We start from the raw sequence: 11,958 nt of genomic DNA, 5'->3' as shown, positions 1-11,958 counted from the left end.
CACCCATCAAACTGAGCTACGGTGGCACCGGTCATACTTACAATGTGTGACAGATTAAACAAAACAGACTGAAAAATGACAAAGAATGAAGTTACAGGGCAATACTTAAATCGAATAATAGGGGTGTTAAAGTAAACACGTGCACATTGTAACGAATGAATGATGAGTGGTCTGGCTTTGCTCAATGTAGCTAGCGTGCACCGGCTGGGCCACTACTTTGGTTGGGCTGGCCTGGGATAGTGCATCGACATAGACTGAACATGGAAAAATAGAATTGACTGACCCAAAAAACCTTTTCAGACAACTAACAAGTAGCTGATGCGCTATTTAAAATGTTTGCTCATATGTTTGGACAAAAGACCCTTAGCACAACATCTCTTTCAAACGCTATAGCGTGCTATAGCAGAGCTATATCAGGCTATTTAAAACCTTTGTCTACAGGCACGTCTCCGGTGATTTGTACCACTTCCATCCATTCTCGCACATTGCGGAAACTATAGAAAAACAAATGCATGTGATGCGTTCCATACTCCACTCCATCCTAAACCATATGTTATCATTCCCGACAGCATCTACTTTGACGTACATATTCGTTGCTTCCTCACGGTTCCCCCTAGCATCTTGTATGGACCACATGCAACAAACAATAGGCCATCAAGACCCCTTCCTGATATAGTAATATGGAGTATATTATGTGGCATGCAATGCAAGTAACCTTTATTGCACAGGCAATGTATATGGCGACCATCATCTTTATCTGTCTATATATAGCTTGCTAACCTCCCCTGCACGAACACACATCTACTAACCTATCCATAGCAATCACATATCTTATACAGATCAATCAGAATGGCGGCGGCCGGCGGCAGTAGCAAGAGGATGTGGGTGGTGGACGTGGAGAAGAAGCTCAAGGAAGCCGACAAGTCGGCGGAGATGTCACGGTGGGAGCGCCACTGCATCTACCGCGTGCCGCCCTGCATGACCAACATCAAGAGCAAGGCGTACCAGCCGCAGGTGGTTTCACTGGGCCCCTTCCACCACGGCGACCGCGATCTGCGGCCCATGGAGGAGCACAAGTACCGGGCCCTGCGACAGCTACTCCAGCGCGTGGATCGGACCTTTGACGAGCTCGTCGACGGCGTGGAGGACGTCGCGGAGCAGCTGGAGGGCGCGTACATGGACCTCGACAGCGAGTGGCGCGCGAACGGTGGGGGCAGGGAGCGGTTCCTGGCCATGATGATCTTCGACGGCTGCTTCCTGCTTGAGGTGATGAGGTGCACGGCTGCCGACGGGAAGCAGGTCGGCGACTACGCACATAACGACCCAATCTTCAGCCCCCATGGGATACTCTACATGGTGCCCTACATCCGGCGAGACATGCTCATGCTCGAGAACCAGCTACCGCTGCTCCTGCTCCAGAAGCTCGTTGGGGTTGAGAGTGGAAAGCCTTCGGTAATTAACTAATCTGCCTTCTTATATTGTTGTCAAAAAAAATGAAACAATAAAAATCCCGCAGAAATAATACTCCCTTTGATGCATATTAATTGTTTTGATTTAGTGCAAAATTGTACTCCCTTCTATCAATACTAATTACCGCTTACTTAAAATACAACTTTAGTACAAAGTTGTACCAGACCGATAGTTAATATTAATCAGAGGAAGTAATAAATGAAAAGAAATGTATCTGCATGAAATAATCCTGAAATTAATTTGAAGTATGACTTGCAATAACTAAATCCATACGAGTTAACATATACCCCCTTCATCTTAAAATAAGTGTCTTAACTTTAGTTTAAATTTATATTAAAGTTAGTATAAAGTTGAGACACTTATTTTGGGAGAGAGTGAGTATGCAATACTAGTCTAATCATGTTCTGAAGGTCTTGTAGCCAAATTTCAAGAATATAAAAAAAATCACAAATCAAACTTTTGGTTCATAGGATATCAATTATCTAAATTATTACATTAAAAGATTTTTTAGTGAAGAGAGAGAGAGAGAGAGAGAGAGAGAGAGAGAGAGAAAGAGACCTAAAGATACATGCAACGTACTTCTCTTTGCACACCCTTTTACTTTTCTATATAGAAAATACTGCATGGTAGATAGTGGTGCCAATGGAGAAGAATACTAAACACGACTAAGGCTAGTCATAGTGGTGAGTAACTTAGACTAGTTTCATGCATATAACACTAGTTTTATTACCTTCATAGCGGGTAGGAACATACATGTAGTATCATGGAAACCTTCATTCATTTATTAAGACATTCATTTTGCATTGGGGTGCGTTATGTTATAGGAACATATTGTGTTACCACAAGCATCTCTCTCTTTATTAATTACTTGCCACATAAACAAATTTATCTTGAGGTGCATTATGTTACTAGCTAAGTTACTCCCACTATGGCTAGCCTAAAGAAGACAAATGAATCATATATGCACGAGGGTATCAGAATACTACTTGAGTTGGCACTAGCTAATTGGCTCCTATGACCCACTTGGGTAGCAGACCCATTAGATTTTTTTTCTAAATAGTACACAATAGCTATAGGTAAGTTGTCTTTAAAAAAATTGGGTCAATCGATTCGAGGGAGGAGGCACAACCCCGAGGCCAATGGCGACGATGCCGAGGCGAGAGCCAATGAAGCCTCGGACACGAGCGACTCAAAATCGGCGATGACACGACAGTCGCAGAAGGTGCATGGAGTCAAAGGCTTGACTGGTTCAGGGGCATAGTGGGGGTTCCGTGGTGGGAGAAGGACATCATGGGGTAGAGGGATGGACAGTGGAGGAGGCGTGCACAGTAGCGCCAGGCGGGGGCGGGGCAGCCGTTCTAGTTGGTGGTCCTGGGGGGCGTTCGGTTCATGGGTGAAAGATGATGGATAGTAGAACGTGGGAGGAAGAGGAAAGTTGCTTGCTCTCGTGAGAGTGGTTGGGTAACCCCCAAGTGTAAGAGTGACATAACCTAGCAATAATTATCTCGCTTTATTGAGAACCAAGGTTTATGGAACCAGTAGGAATTTCATCAGCAAGTAAAGTCCTTGATACTTGCATACCAAACACCAAACAGTCTTGTCCCCAAACGTTTCAAGAAGGTTGCCAAGCTTCTTGTCCTGCTAGTCAGAAGGATAAATTTATATGGTATGATAGGAATTGATATATAGAGCAAAATAATAGAATGATAAATCAAGAAAATAAAATGTAATGGTATATGCAATTAAGGAAGATAGACCAGGGGTCATAGTTTCACTAGAGGCATCTCTCCAACTAAGATAAATGTGTTATGGTGAACAAATTATAGCTGGACAGTGATTAAATTGCACTATTTATTTTATGACTATGATCATTCGTGGCATAATCTTGTATATGAATTATGTCTGTGATATGTAGACCATTTGCATAACATCTACAACTAATAGCAATACCTAAAGACCGCTATTCAGAATGCAATTTTGAGGTAGTAAGTTTATAACAAACAGACTACTGCAATAAACAAAGTGACATAATATACACAGTAAAACTATCATCAGTGTGATAAAGAAACCATCGTTTTATTCTTAATCGCAACAATACAATACATGTTTGTTCCCTTGCTGTCCCTGGGATGAATCATCACAAGATTGAACCCACTATCATACACAACTCTCTTGAAGAACTATCTATAATCTTAGCCAAAGAAGACAAATAGATCATAGAGCATACAAGACAATCTATGTAGCAAAGATATTTTAAAATATTCAATAGGAGTATAATTCAATGAGTAATTTGACCATAATGTGAACAATTTATCATGTGAGATAGCTAACGGGAATTTTGTATTAAATCACAAGGGAGAGAGTACTCCATCTAGCTACCCCTATGAATCCTAAGGTCCTTACGAAAACTACTCACACATGGTCATGGTGACAGCAAGGCCGATAACGATGACTCCGGTGACGGATTCCCCCTCCGGCAGAGTGTCGGAACAGGCCTCCAGATTGGGTCTCCCTGGAAGAGGAATTTGCGGAAATGGAAAAATCACAAAAAAAATGATATGGAGGATTTCGGGAAAATGAGATTTATAGGCAAAAATCGTCGAAAGGCGGTGGGTAGTGGCCCCACACGCCCCCTTACGCAGGTGGGACTTAGGTCGTGCTACCTGGCTGCGTAGGGGGCCTGCGGTGGCCCCTGATGCCTTCTGGATTTTTTCTCTCTGATTTTTTTTTTCATAAATCTCTTAAGTTATTTTGAGCTCTATAAATATTGATTTTCAAAAGTAAAAAACATGCAGAAAACATATAGTACCTCCGGACACTGCATTAATAGGTTACTCTAGAAATTAAGAAAAAATACTATAAAAAGTATTCAAAAATAATAATATAATATCGTGAAAAGTATTTTTAGGCAACTTATTAATAGACGGCTTTTTTTTCAAGTGATAATACAACATCGAGTAATATATGGCGTCGCTTTCTCTTCAACTAATCTGTGTTGATGCTTGCATGCATGGATGGGCAGAACGACGACTTCATCAACCGGATGGTGCTGAAATTTCTGGCCCAATCTTCCGGCCAACTACCACCAGGCATCGGCCTAGGGCTCCACCCATTAGATGTCTTTCGCCGGAGCATGCTGGCTAGCAAATGCCATAAAATCCGGAACCTTCCAGAAATGGAGTAGGACAACGCCATCATCCGGTCAGCAGTGGAGCTCTACGAAGCCGGAATCCAGTTCAAGCCGAGCAAGACATTGAGCCTACACGACATCCGGTTTCAGGGCGGCACACTGAGCATGCCGACGGTGTCGGTGGACGACTCCACTGAGTACATGTTCCTCAACATGATGGCGTTTGAGCGGCTGCACGCCGGTGCCGGTAACGACGTGACCGGCTACGTCTTCTTCATGGACAACATTATCGACTCGGCCAAAGATGTGGCGCTGCTGAGCTCCAAGGGGATCATCCAGAACGCCATCGGCAGCGACCAGGCCGTGGCCAAGCTGTTCAACACTATCTCCAGGGACGTGGTGCTTGAGCCCAACAGCGCCCTCGACGCCGTGCAGCGGCAGGTGAACGGCTACTTCCGGCAGCCATGGAACATTTGGCGCGCCAACCTCATCCACACATATTTCAGGAGCCCCTGGGCGTTCCTCTCCCTCGCCGCAGCCGTCTTCCTCCTCGGCATGACCATCATGCAGACCGTCTACACCGTGCTGCAGTTCTACGGGAACGACAGCAACAGCCTGCCACCGTCGGCACCGTCTCCTATGTGAGCCAGCCGGCCATAAAAACTTATTAATCACTAAGTACCGGCTACTCGATCTGCTTCATGAATTCGTTTTGCTTTCTGTTTGAGTTTTTGTTGTTGTTTTGTTTTTTGCGAGCGATTTGGGTTTCTGTTGTTGTTTTGTTTTTTGTGAGCAATTCGAGTTTTTATTGTTGTGGTACATTGTCAAGCCTCCGGGTTACCTGGACTCTGCAAGAACGAAGATAGTATGTGATGTGTTTGTGACTATGTGGTGCTTTCATTATGATTCAGTTTATTTTTCGCATTTGCTATTCACTAGGCAACAACTAAAAAAAATCGGAAACACTAATGCCCACACGCGTGGGCGTTTGCATCTCGCCCACACGCGTGGATTCGCGTCCATTTGTGGGTGCATGAATCTTGGCATGTTTGTGGTGCCACGTAGGATTGGGCTGGTGTGTGGGCATTCACCCGGTCGTCCACACGTCCGTTTCACCACACGGAGGAGTCGGTGTGTGGGCATTTAGCAGTTCGCCCACACGCCAGTTTTCACTCACGTACAAGGGTTGGTGTGTGGGCATATGACATCTCGCCCACACATCTGTCTCCTCTCACATACCCAAGCTGCTAGTTGCCATGTGTTTTGCAGTGCACATAGCAACTGCCCTAGTGTGCTTGTAAGCAGATGGCAACTCTTTTTTTACCCGAACATGTCAGTTGCCATGTGTTTTGCAGGGTACACGGCAACTGCCTAGTGTGCACGTAAGCAGATGACAACTCTTTTTTACCCGAGTTGCCATGTGTTTTTGCATGGCACATGGCAACTGCCGTAGCGTGCACGTAAGCAGATGGCAACTCTTCCTTTTACATGGCAACTGCCCTAGCGTGCTTGTGAGCACATGGCAACTCTTTCAACTGCCTAGTGTTAGTAGGTGGCAACTTCTAATGTTTTGAAATCATGGAAACTGTAGTAGACCAGACCATACATAGCAACTGCAGTTGAGCAACCATGGCAACTGTAGTTGTCCGACATGGCAATTGTAGTTCAGCGACATGGCAACTGCAGTTAAATGAACATGGAAGAGGGTACAGACCATGACAACTGCGGGGATGCTGGTGACTGTCACGCGGGGCGTGCGGTACCATAAGATAGGAGGCCTGACGTACGGACGTGTGGGCGTTATATATTTTGGCCACACGCAGGCATGTGAGAGGGACCGCGAGAAAAAAAAGGCGTGTGGGCATTACTTGTTTTGCCCATGCGTAGGCGGATGGGCTGATCCTCTTAAACACCACACAAACTGTGTGGGTAGACTCCGGAACGCCCACACGTGTGGGCGTTATCGGCGTCCAAAAGAATACCCTATTCGATTGGTAGGTTTTAAAAGTGAGGAGCGCAGCAATCAGGGCCCGGGGCGGTGCCAAGATTTCACTATAGGGGGGCCAAGCCAAGATAATAAAAGAAAATCGTCCCATGCGAAAAAATAATTCCATAATACCAGAATAATATGTCACTTTGATGCAATTAAAATAAATGATTACATTTGTATTACTTTAAATTTGACTCTAGAATCGACAGAAAGGTTAAAAAAATTAACAATTTCATCAGAAGATAACCTAGCTGCTACTAATTCCTGTAAATTATCATAAAATTTTGAATCAAGCTATCTTCAGTTGGAACTAGCAATTAGCCTCTTTAACAATGTCAGTAGTAGATTGAGAATTTTAAGCAGAATGCCTAAAGTCGAATCAATTCTTATAGCGTTTAGGAGAGGCTTTTCTCATCATGACCGCATCAATGATTGCACAATCAAAAGAATTTAAAAACGAATTAGCATAGTAGATCATGCAATCAAAATAACTAGAATCGGACGAACAATTTCTGACACATATAAGATGAGAGTTCAGATAGATTAGTAATAGTAAAGAGTACGTGCTAACCTTGGCTAATTGGAGTTTCTAGGATTGTACTACGTAGGATCACCTGTCGCCAGTGTCGCCTCATTTAATCTGAGTCCAATCTAATGACGAGTAGGAGGGCAGAGGCACCGAAGCGACAGCCGGCAGCAGCACCAATCACCTCCGGAGTCCGGACACACGTGGCGCAATGGGAAGCCATGCTGGTACTGTAGCAAAAATAAGAAAAATAACGAGCCACAGATGGAATCAAACTCTAGACCTCGCGGTAATGAAGGGCTCCCAATAGCCATCTGAGCTAATAATTCTAAGTGACTAATTTGCAGCGCTAATATCTAAGAACTAGCCATTTTGCCAGAATTCAACACCTTTGATTTTATTCGAACATGTCTTGGAATTTCTAAAAGGTGTTGAATTCTGGCAAAATGTTTCAAAGATATGTTCGAATAAAATCATGAACAAATGTTTCAAAGTTCCAACATTTTTTGAACATCGTGAACAAATTTTGAAATTCAACATTGTTTAGAAAAAGCAGATTTCGAACTTGTTCACATTATTCAAATCCCAAACATATTTTCCAATTGTGAACACTTTTTTGAACATGCGAACATTTTTTAACAATGTGAACAAAATTACAATTTTCCTTTTTGTAAAAGCGAACAAATTTTTTAAAAAAATGATCATTTCTTGAAAATTTGGAAACCCCTTGAGCAATTTTGAAACGTGAACATTTTTTGAAATTCTCAAACGATTTTTCACCCGTGAACAAAATTTGAAAAACAGGAACATTTTATGGGATTCAAAAACTTTAAAAACACCAACATTTTTAGAAAACTCTTGAACATATTTTGAATTTGTGAACAAATTTAAGAAAAAAGTGAACATCGCAAACATTTTTTGAACATTGCAAACAAATTTTGAAATTCTATGTTCTTTAGAAAGCGAACATTTTTTATATTTTTAAAGTTTTCGAATTCAAAACATATTTTCCAATTGCGAACTCTTTTTTGAACATGCGAACATTTATTTAACAATGTGAACATATTTTCAATTTTCGTTTTTTTATAAAAGCAAACAAATTTTGAAAAAAGTGATCATTTCTTGAAAATTTGAAAACCCATTGAACAATTTTGAAACCTGAACATTTTTTGAAATGCTCGAACAATTTTTAATACGTGAACAAAATTTGAAAAACAGAAACATTTTATGGGATTCAAATTCTGAACATTTTTGGGATTTATGAACAAACAGTAAAACACAACGATTTAATTTTTTTTGAAGAAATCAATAGAATTGAAAATGATAAAATAAAAAAAGGAAAGTGAAAAAACGAAATAGAAACAAAAGAAAAATAAACAAAAAAGTGAAAAAGGAGAGAAAAAACAGGAAAAGAAAAAAAAGAACAAGAGAAAAACCCGGATTAGGAACCTCTAGAAGTTTCCCAAAACCAGAAAAAACTGGCTGGGCACCTCTAGAAGGTTCCTAAAACCGGGCGCGTTGAAACGGTTAAATGGACTGGCCCAGCTGGAAGGTTCCCTCGATCTCCCTGTGCGAAACCTCGACAATTTGCCGCAACATGCGGCGAATAGGAAATTCCGGCCAACGCGCCAATTACTCGCTGGTACTGAATGATTTACCGATCGTTTCGGTTGGGGGGGGGGGGTGCTGCTCATCCCCCCTGGCTCTGCCGCTGGCAGCAATGCGCTCAAGCCAGGGCCATGGGCCATGGCATCGCCGGAGAGAGCTCGCCGGTGCCACCCCGGGGGCGGGAATTAGTACCCAAAAAAAACCAATCAATGGGTCGGCTCCCATCGCGAGCGTTGTGCGCTTTGTAGGCTGGTAGGAAGGAACCCACCAACCAATCAAGACGAGATTCAAAAAAGAAAAAAAAATATCAAGAAGAGAGAAGATCGCCTCCTATTCGTTCCCATATCTCTCGTGGGCTCGTGGCAGAGGCCGGCTGGGAAACCATAAGAGCAACTCCAATGGGGCGACCCATTTAGCCCGCCCATGTTTGTTTGGGTCTGTGCGGACAAAAACGACTGCCCAACGCAGAGACCCATTTTCATTTTGCGTTCGCTTTGTGTCCGCGCGGACCTATTTTTGTCTCAAATTTGGAACACATTTGGGTCGGCGGCGGACACAAAGCGGACGTCTTCTTTGCTCTCCTCGTCTGCTTCTGCCCACTGCATGTGATGCGTGGCCTACATGTCATTCAACCACCCATCCCATCTCTCTCCTCCTTTCCTCTCTCTTCTTCCACCCACCCACCCAGCCACCCCGCTCCAGGCCACCAACCACGCCGCGGGACAGTGCCGGAGAAGGGCCGGAGCCGGGGCAGCGCCGGAGAAGGGCGCGGGCTGCTGGGGGGCGCAGCCGGGGGCCAAGACGGCCTTCTTCCTCGTCGCCATGCTCGCCTCGCTGCTGCTCATCTGCGCGCCGCCCCTGCTCGTCGTGCTCCTCGTCGACCTGCCCGCCGACTCCGGCGCGCGCGCACTGCTCATCCCCTGCCACGGCGTGCGGGGGAGGAGGAGGCACGTACCTATGGGTGGTTGCGGCGAGCACCGCGGCGTCCGTGTCGTACATGCTGGCCAAGGCGGCCGCCTTGCTACCGCGCGGCACCGCGGCGTAGGGGAAGGGCGCCACCGGGCACGGGGCGGAGCCGGCTCGGGCGGGCACAGGTCGCAATAGGCAGGGCGCGAAGCAGCCTTGGCAGGGCGAAGAGGAGTGACTCGGGCGCGGGAAGACTAGTGAGCCGGCTCGAACGGGCACGGCCGCGGCCGACGCGACCGGGCTGGAGGCACTGGGGCGGCCGGGTCGGAGTAGGCGACGCGCGAAGCAGCCTTGGCAGGGCGAGGAGGAATGACTCGGGCGCCGGAAGACTAGTGAGCAGGCTCGGACGGGCATGGCCGTGGCCGGCGCGACCGGGCTGGAGGCGCGGGGGCGGACGGGTCGCAGCAGGCGGCATGCGAAGCAGCCGCGCTAGGCCTGTGTCGCTGCAGCCATCGGCCGTTTAGCCGCTGCCAACCCCGCTGCCTGCTACATGTTCGACGAAATGCCAGGGCAGACATGGCAAAAATGGGTCAGGCCACCCGTTGGGCGCACATGCAGACCCAAATCAAAAAGCAGACGCAGATGTCCATTTCGCCGACCCAAACGGACAAAAAGCGGACGAAATGCATGTCCGTTTGGATCGGCCCATTGGAGTTGCTATAATCCAGCTACTTCCTCGCCAGGCGCGATGCACCAACCCGCTCTGCCGCGGATCATCGGCTTCTTCTGGAGCCCGCATGATTATGTGCCCAGGCCAGGCCACTTGGTCGTTGACCCGGAGCACCACGCCGACCCCTCCCGGACGGCGACTCCCCGTCAACCTCAACCCAACACGGGCGGCCGGTCGTGGCCAATCCCAATGTCTGGATCTCCTCAAGCACTCCTCCATGAATCCGGCCCTCAGACACGGAGGGTATCAATGGCACCTCTACAGCCACCTGCCGTGTCACGCGACGAATTCCTGCAACGGCCCCATGTTCGCGCCTACCTGGCCGGCCTGGCCGAGCCACCGCCGGAGTCCAACACCCGGTCGCCACCTGGCCTGCCGATCCTCTTCCTAGACGTGAGCATCTGGGGGATACGATTCTACCTCAGGGTTGATCGCACCGGAGGACGTTTCTACACGTACCCCCGTGTCGACGGCGCGCCCTTTGCCACCACCAAGGACGCCATCGACCGCTACCTTCTCGGCTGCCAGGACAGGAAGATGTTGATGGGGCTATCTCCGCTGGACTGTGCTGTGCAGCTGGCCCTCTACTGGCCCGACGGCACGAGGAAGAAGCGCCTGAGGTCGCAACCGATTTCTAACAGTACCCGCGACTCGGATCTCCAGTTGGCCAAATCTTTGGTGGACAGATACAACGACGACCACAACCTTTTCGGGGATCTTGCATATGGACTCAAAGACATCATGTGCTGCCAATGTTTTGATGAGGGAGGTAGGCTCTATTTTCATTACAATCTCACTCCCAATACTAGAGGAGGAGCCGCTGCTGATGATGACGGCTGCGGCAAGCTTTCTTTGCTGAAGTGTTGTATAGGATCCGGTCGTCGGACCTGTTGGCCAGCGTATGCATGCTCGAACCCGCTGATGATAATGATAATGGTTCTTACTGCTATGGCTGTAAAAAGCATGGAAGTGGTGACCTGAAGCACCCGCCTGCAGATCATACTGATTTCATTGGGGGGCACACTGAGCGTGCATTTGTCCGATATCGTGCAAGAAAGATAGATCGTCGTGAATACTTTGACGATGATGACACTGAGAAGGAACTACAAGCTGAGAAGGCCAGGTTAAGGCGGCGACTTGAGGGCTTTGATGTTGTATACAATGGGAATCAACAAATGGTGAGACTTGCCAGGAAGCACCAAGGGGATGATTATGCTTCACATGAGACGAAGCGAATGAGAACACTTACCATGGAACACCAAGGGAAGCCTGACAGAAGTGGAATACACTTGACAGCCCATGCAGAGGCCAAGTTATGATCAGATAAGGTACTGTACTTATGGTTTCTGTGGTTGATAGTAGTATAAGGATTTTTCTTCGATATTGTAACAAATAAAGTCCCCATGTTCAAGTGGAAGATCCATGAGCATAATCTTATTTTTTGTCTCATACTAGCTAGAGAGAAGTCCACTTTTGAAGGTACCTTTTGTCTTCTACTAAGATAACAATGGTATACAGTTTCTTCAAACCTCGTTTTAAACACTTGGTACTTTACATGCTATCTCTTGTGTACGTGATCAACTCAACAAATGGTTATA

General features: G+C 46.5%; 1 pseudogene; it reads left to right on the top strand.

The window, feature by feature from the left end:
- The first annotated feature begins 802 nt into the window (after nucleotides 1–802).
- Nucleotides 803–5,488, top strand: LOC119325094 (annotated as a pseudogene).
- The last annotated feature ends 6,470 nt before the right edge of the window (nucleotides 5,489–11,958 follow it).

The sequence above is a fragment of the Triticum dicoccoides genome, chromosome 6B (assembly GCF_002162155.2).
Source record: "Triticum dicoccoides isolate Atlit2015 ecotype Zavitan chromosome 6B, WEW_v2.0, whole genome shotgun sequence".
Lineage (NCBI taxonomy): Eukaryota > Viridiplantae > Streptophyta > Magnoliopsida > Poales > Poaceae > Triticum > Triticum dicoccoides.
Note: the sequence above shows the minus strand (reverse complement) of the source record. Positions and strands in the feature narration are given on the sequence as shown.